The sequence below is a fragment of the Magnolia sinica genome, chromosome 19, assembly GCF_029962835.1.
Source record: "Magnolia sinica isolate HGM2019 chromosome 19, MsV1, whole genome shotgun sequence".
NCBI lineage: Eukaryota > Viridiplantae > Streptophyta > Magnoliopsida > Magnoliales > Magnoliaceae > Magnolia > Magnolia sinica.
In genome coordinates, this window is record NC_080591.1 from 8,622,580 (window position 1) to 8,630,707 (window position 8,128).

The window sequence follows — 8,128 nt, forward strand, 5'->3', positions numbered from 1 at the left end:
AACATGTTATATGGTAATGGACGTTATTCATAACAAAGATGGGCCTAGATGGCCTACAAGTATGGGCCTAACAATGGGCCCTAGGGAGAATTATAATGCGGACATTTAACCAACATTATTCTTACAATGTGGACGTCAAACCAACATTGCTCCCAAGGTACGACCATCATAAACATCATTACCTGCATGATAGTGAAATCGCACATTATATCGGGTGTACCTTCCTCGCATTAAGCCTTATGTACATCCCATTGGGCCTTGACCCATGGGCCTCCAATACATCAAACGGGCCTCCTAACATGGGCCTCATATATATCAAGGTGGCCCTCAACGGATGGGCCATAACTACATCAAGATGGGCCTCCTCAAATGGGCCTTATAAATATCAAGGTGGGCCTCAACAATGGGCCACCAATACATCAAGGCAGGCCTCCTCCAATGGGCCTTATATACATTACAGTGGGCCCTCAAATGGCAAGTGGGCCACATCACATGGGCTATATGTACATCAAGTGGGCCACACCAATAGGCCTCATGCATATCAAGTAGGCCACACCGAACTATGAGTGGAGACAATGATTTCCACCATAAAAAAAAATCCCTAGGCCCATCATAACATTCATTTCTCATCTAATATGATCATAAGGTCACACGGACCCGAATTAAGAGGGAAAACAAATTTCATGTTGATCCAGAATTTGAGATTTCAATGGTAGGCGTTCAATGCTCACGGTGTCGTGTGGTCCACTTGATAAATAGATCTGCCTTATTTGTACTCTCAAGCCTTAAAATGGCCTTTTAAAAAGGGTTGGACAGCTTGGGATGCAACACATGCATCATGGTGGGCCCCATCGTCCAAACAGTGGACGGTGAGGATATATACATCATGCTGCACCCCCTGTTACCCCCATGCTGCACGGACGCAGCCGTGTACAGGGGCAGGCGGGGTAGATAAAACACTTACTTTATGGTGGGGTCCACACGTGTGGCCCACCATAACGTGTATCTACCATCCAAGCCGTTGATGGGGTCCCACAGACCTGGCTGAATAGGAAAAACAATTTTTATATTGATTAAAACTTCTGTGGACCAAAAAAAAAATAGGTTTCAATGGCAGCCACTCAATCCCACTGTTTCCTATGGTGTGGGCCAACTGAGCTCTATATTAGGTTGATTTTTGGAGTAGGTCCACTTCAGGGAGTGGCCCACCCAATGAATGGGTTAGATGACAGATATACATCATGGTGGGGCCCACGACTGGGCCCGTGGGCTGCTGCCCGTCCGCCCGTCCGCTGTGCGGAGGCAGCGCCTGCTGTTGCTGTGATGTGTGTGTGTGTGTGTGTATATTTTTTTATTTTCTGGTTTTCCTGGGGTTTTGCTCATGTGGGGCTCACATTAGGTGAATCCACCCCGTCCAATGGCCCTTCATGGCTCAAAACAAGCAAACCAAGCCCAATATTAAGCCTATTTCGGTGTATAGAAACAACAGGGGATATTTCAACGGTAAACCCATTGTTTGCCATGCTATGGCCCGCCCGAAAGTCTGATTAGTCCCATCTTTCGGCTCAACGCCTAAAATGAGCTTGGGAAAGGAATGGACGGCGTGGATTGAATACATACATCAAGGTGGGGCCTATAAGAGTGGGCCACCCCATAAGCTTGGAAACAAGCTAATATTTATGCTTTTTCCCTTTTTGTCCAGCGTCTAGGGACGCTGGACGGCTTGGCGTCATACATGCATTGAGGTGGGACCTACTTAGGTGGGCCACCAAATGATGGAGGTTGTGGGTACAACACATATAAGGTGGGCCCCACTTATAAATGGCTTGGATAAAATACCTGCCTCATGGTGGGGTCCAACCTAATGGGCCACATGACCATATTAACATAAGAAAAGAAAAAATGAAAAAGAGAGGGAAAGAGAGAGTGGGACACGCGTGTGATGGAAGGACCCCGACACTATGGGCCCTCCGTTGCAATCAATCATACATCAAGTGGGTCCCATTATATGTGGGCCCATTAATTAAAAAAAATCCAACAGTGGAGATTCCTTCTCCATAAAAATAGACGGTCTAGATGACCCATATACAAGCTAGGAAGGTAAACATCATGATGGGGTCCATGGAGAATGGCCCCATCATGGAATGATCATGTGGATCAAGGTGGGCCATCGGCCACACCTAGGGTCCAAAGTGAGATCCATACCATCGATCGGTATGCCTCACTTGGCCCATCATGAAAACAAGAAAAACTAGCCTATAGAAGCACCCACCGTTCGATCTTCTTGCTCCCTTGGCTTCCTTTGCTCCTTAGCTTCGATCTTAACGGAGGAGATGAGGTTTGGATGGTTGAGATGGGAGATGAAAGGGTAGGAAAGGTGGGCCACACTTGTGGCTCTCTTGGAGGGCTTGGGAGGCTTGGACGTATGGTATTTTCTTGCTTGGGAAAGAGAGTTTGAGAAGTGAAGATGAGAGAGAGGGTTGTACAGAGAGAGAGAGAGTGAAAGATGGGTGATGGATGATGGATGTGGTGGTTGATGTGTGTAAGAGCTTTTCGACTTTTGTGGCTGCTTGGTGTAAGAAAGGCATGGGTGTGTAAGAGACTTTTTGACTTTGGGGGTTGCTTGAGAATGGGTGAAAGGTGATGTGCACTTGACATGATGGGAATGATTGATGTGACATCTGGTAGAGATTCTCTCGTAATTCGCACGCGCGACGTTTTCCTCACACCGAACGCTGGCCCACATCTCCTAGCCAGACTATCGGATCGGCGCGCGAGTCGCGGCATCGGAACCGCGATAACGGTGTGGTCGCAGGGGTACAAGTCTTGGGTTGAGTTGACTCAGGTTGACTGCATGTGAATTAAGGTCGACGCAAATACCGGTTAAGGATCGAAGGTTGCCGGAATTCGACCGGGAAGACCGCGGAAGTCTACGGAACGGTACAGTCTAGGATACGGGGCTTACAATATTAAACTTGAATAGTTGATTAAACCCATATGGAAGAAAATTGGTTGGATTAGACTGATATTATAGCATAACAATCTAATTAGGAAAATGTAAAAGAAGAATTGTATAATTTCACAGATATTAGAGGTGCATATTCCAAAGGGACTGGTATTAAGTCCAAACAGAGTATTAAGGATTAATGTAAACGGACAAGCATTTGCCCTTGACTGATTTTCTGAAAAAATGGCCATTAACCATGTCAAATTTGCTTTCAAAGTTAGAATTATTAATTTTGAGTAAGTTTTGTAGTTATCATTGATTTATGTGTTTTAAGTTTTTGTAACTGTCATTACTTGCTTCAATATATTTTATTTTGAAACTTTAATTGAGATTTTAGAATCCATAAGATTCTTACTATTTTTAGCAAATTTTTTGAGTTACGATTTGGTAGCACGTTGCCTAATCTAGTGCGGATCCTCTGCCCGCCTCCTGGAGGCAGGAACTCCCTGCCTCCAGCGTTTTCATTGGTCGACATCACTATAAGTGCCATGTCATCAGTTTTTTTAATATATTAAAAAAAGTACATTTAATAAGAAGTATAACGGAGACGTTAAACGAAAGCGATTTGCGTACTGAGTAAATCAGTATGGTAAGCATACTGAGTAAAGTCTGTGGAGCTCACCGTCATTCATGCATTGTATCAACTCCATCCATCTCTTTTATCATCTAATTTTAGGGTTTTAAAACAAAAATTAATCATATCCAAAGATCGAGTGGACCACACCACTTGAAACAGTGTGAATTGAATTCTACCGTTGAAAAGTTATTGGGGGCCCACAGAAGTTTTATATCAAGATGATATTTGTTCTTTCCATTCATCCATGTATTAGTGATCTTATGAACAGTTTGGATGAAAAATAAACATCATTGGGGGCTTAGAAACATTTCAATGGTGAAAATCAATACTTCCCTGTTTCCTTTGGTATGGTCTACTTGAGCTTTTGATATACTTCAGTTTTAGGCTCAACCCCTAAAATGATCTGAAAAAAAGGATGGACAGCGTGGATAAACCACATGAATTCACAGTGGGCCCAACAGATTTTACTCAGTACGATAAGACTCGGTATGCAAATCGATTTCACATGTCTAATGGGGACACAGGTTTCCCACCAAAGCCTTTTGCAGTAAGATGCTACACAAGGATTCCGGATGGGCCCACTGCGACGTTTATGATAAATCCAACCCGTTCATCCATTTTTAGATATCATTTTAGGACATAATACCAAAACTAAGGTGTATACAAAACTCAAATGGGCCACACGAGAGGAAATAGTGGGGATTTAGTGTCCACCGTTGAAATATTTATATGGCCACAAAAGTTTTACATCGGTCTAATATTTTGGTGTTTTCACTTCATCCTAGTAAAAATGACCTTATAAATAGTTTGGATGGCATATAAACATCAAGACGCCTAGGAAGGTTTCAACAGTAGGAATTTCTTTCTCCATTGTTTCATCTTGTATGACCCAGTTGAGTTTTTTATCATCCTAATTTTTGGTTACATGTTTTAAAATGAACTCTAAAAATGGATGAATGGATTGGAATTCTTATAAACATCACGGTGGACCCCACCATACATCCCAGCGCTGGAATTTCATGCAAAAGGCTTTCCTCGGTGAATCCGCGTCCACAGTTTCCATTGGAAACGGACTGGCTACTCCCCTGCCACTCGGTGCTATGTGGGCCCACCATGATGTATGTGTTTCATCCATGCCGTCCATTTATTTTTCTAGATCATTTTATGGTCTGAGACCAAAAATGAGGTATAACCCAATCTCAAGTGAACCACATTACATGAAACAGTGTTGAATGAACGTTGACCATTAAAAACTTTTTGGGGGCCATAAAAGTTTTGGATCAAGCTAATCTTTGTTTTTTTTCCCTTCATCTGGGTCTTTATGACTAAACCAATAGATTGGATGTCAAATAAATAGTACGGTGGGCCTTAGGAGGATTTAATGATGGATATCCAATCACCATTGTTTTCCTATGGTGTGGTCCATATGAGATTTATATCCATCTCATTTCTATGATCAACCCCTAAAATTATATGTAAAAATAGATTAATGGAATGGATGAAACACATACATCATGGTGGGGCCCACAGAGTACCGACCACCACGACCACTGGGCTGGTGGTAGGGGGAGTTGTCAATCCGCTTTCATTTCCATTTGGGATTCAGTGCCACATTGAGCAGTGAGACTCGCTACTAAAGTGATGTAACCTATTTATATAGGTTCTACTATGATATATGTTTTATATCCACACTGTCCATCCATTTAGAGAGATCATTTTAGGGCATGAGCCAAAGAATGAATCAGATCCAAAACTTGAGTGGACCCCACTACAGAAAACAGTGGAGAGAGTCACGCCCACCATTTATTACGATTGAATCCAATCCAAACTTCATCACTTTGTCTACTGAACTCCGTCACTTTGTACTGCAACCCTATCACTTTATCGACCGAACCTTGTCACTTTGTACCGTAACCTCGTCACTTTGTCTAGTGAACCCCGTCACTTTATACTGTAACCCCGTCACTTTGTCTACTGAACCCCGTCACTTTGTACTGCAACCCCGTTACTTTGTCTACTGAACTTCGTCACTTTATACTGCAACATCGTCACTTTGTCTACTATATCCCGTCACTTTGTGCTACAACCTCGTCACTTTGTCTACTTAACCCTGTCACTTTGTACTGCAACCTTGTCACTTTGTCTACTGTACTCCGTCACTTTGTGCTACAACTCCGTTACTTTGTCTACTGAACCCCGTCACTTTATACAGCAACCTCGTCATTTTGTGCTGCAACCCCGTCACGTTGTGCTGTAACCCGATCATTTTGTCTAGTGAACCCTGTTACTTTGTACTGCAACCTCGTCACTTTGTCTACTGAACCCTGTCACTTTGTACTACAACCTCGTCACTTTGTCAAATGAACCCGTCACTTTGTCTATTGAAACCTTGTCATTTTATTTGACAAGTCACTACTTTATCTAGTAAAATCCTCTCACTTTGCACAGTAACATCGTCACTTTGTCTAGTGGAACCAAGTCACTTTATTCAAAAACTCATAATTTTATTAAGCAAAACCCTATTTTCTGAGAATTTATAATTTTATTTAATGGAACCCTATTTTCTTTATCTCGTTTAACCTTAATACTTTGTTTAGTGGAATCATGTTACTTTGTCGGGCAACTTCGTCACTTTGTTTAATATAACTCTGTCACTTCGTCTAATAACCTCGTCACTTTGTCCAATGAATCCTGTCATTTTGTCGGTGGCCCTACATGATTTAAGGCTCACGTTGAATTGTGCCCTATATAATGTAGGTTAGAGGTGGGCATCGAGTCGATTCAAACCGAGTTAGGGCCAATCCGACTCGATTCAATTTTGAAATAGGCCTAACCCGAACTCGACCTGACTCGATACGGAGTCCAACATGCCTAACCCGATCCAAGTCCGGGTCTGTCCTAGACTAATTCGGACTGAATCTGACCCGATCACAAGTACCGATTCAAGTCAAGTCTTAAAATAATATGAGAAAACGGATGAATGGAGTAGATATACAACGCATAGATCAAAGTAGGCCCACGGTGAGGATCCTACGGACATCACTCATCCTGGGCCGCAGCTAATATTCCTTGTTAATCAAGGAGATTTTGTAAATATATTTTTTTATCTTATAAAATTGTCATGAGATGACATGACCTAATTAAATTTTAGAAGAAAGAAATTAGAGGTGGATTAGCTACCGACACATTGAGTAGCTAGACTTGTTACTGAAGTGACACCACCAAGTTCTGTGGGGCCCACCATGATGTACATGTTGTATCCACATTGTACATCCATTTGGAGAGATCATTTTAGGGCATGATCAAAAGAATGAGGTAGATCCAAAGCTGGAGTGAACCCCACCATAGAAAATAGTGAGGAGAGTGACATCCACCGTTGAAGCCTTCCTAATGTCCACCGTGATTTTTATTTGAGATATAACCTGTTCATAAGTTAACACAAATATTAAAGAAGCGGAAACACAAATATCAGCTTGATCTTAAACTTTTGTGGCCCTTAGAAGTTTTTAATGGTGAGCATACTCTCTTCACTGTTTTTTGAGGTGGGGTCCACTCGAGTTTTGGATCTAATTCATTCTTTGGCTCATGCCTTAAAAAGATCTTTCCAAATGAATGGACAGTGTGGATACAAAACCTACATCATGGTGGGACCGACATAACTACGTGACATCACTTTAGTAGTGAGTCTCGCTACTCAACCTGTGCACTGAATCCCTAAATGAAAACTTAAATAAGAATCACAGTGGACCTTAAGTTAACATAGACATTAAAGAAGGGAAAACACAAATATCAGCTTGATGGAAAACTTTTGTGACCCTTTGAAGTTTTTAATAGCGGGCATCTCTCTCCACTATTTCTGTGTTCGGGTCCACTCGAGTTTTGGATCCGATTCATTTTATGGCTCATGCCCTAAAACGATCTCTCCAAATGGATGGACGGTGTGGATACAAAACATACATCATGGTAGGTCCCACATAACTAGGTGACAACACTTTAGTAGCAGTCTCGCTACTTAATCTGTGCACTGGATCCTTAAATAGAAGGTACCTGATTGCAGGTACGGATTGGCTACTCCCCCTACCACCGGCCCGGTGGTTGGTAGTTATCTATTTTTACATATAATTTTAGTGCTTTATCTAAAAAATTAGATGTATATAAATCTCATATGGACCACACCACAGGAAAACAGTGGTGATTGGATATCCATCATTAAAGTCCTCCTAAGGCCCACCGTACTGTTTATTTGACATTCAATTTGTTGGTTGGGTCATAAAGACCCAGATGAAGGGAAAAAACAAAGATCAGCTTGATCCAAAACTTTTATGGCCCCCAAAAAGTTTTTAATGTTCAACATTCATTCAACACTGTTTCATGTAATGTGGTCCACTTGAGATTGGGTTATACCTCATTTTTGGTCTCAGACCATAAAATGATCTAGAAAAATAAATGGACGGCATGGATGAAACACATACATCATGGTGGGCCCACATAGCACCGAGTGGCAGGGGAGTAGCCAGTCCGTTTCCAATGGAAACTGTGGACGC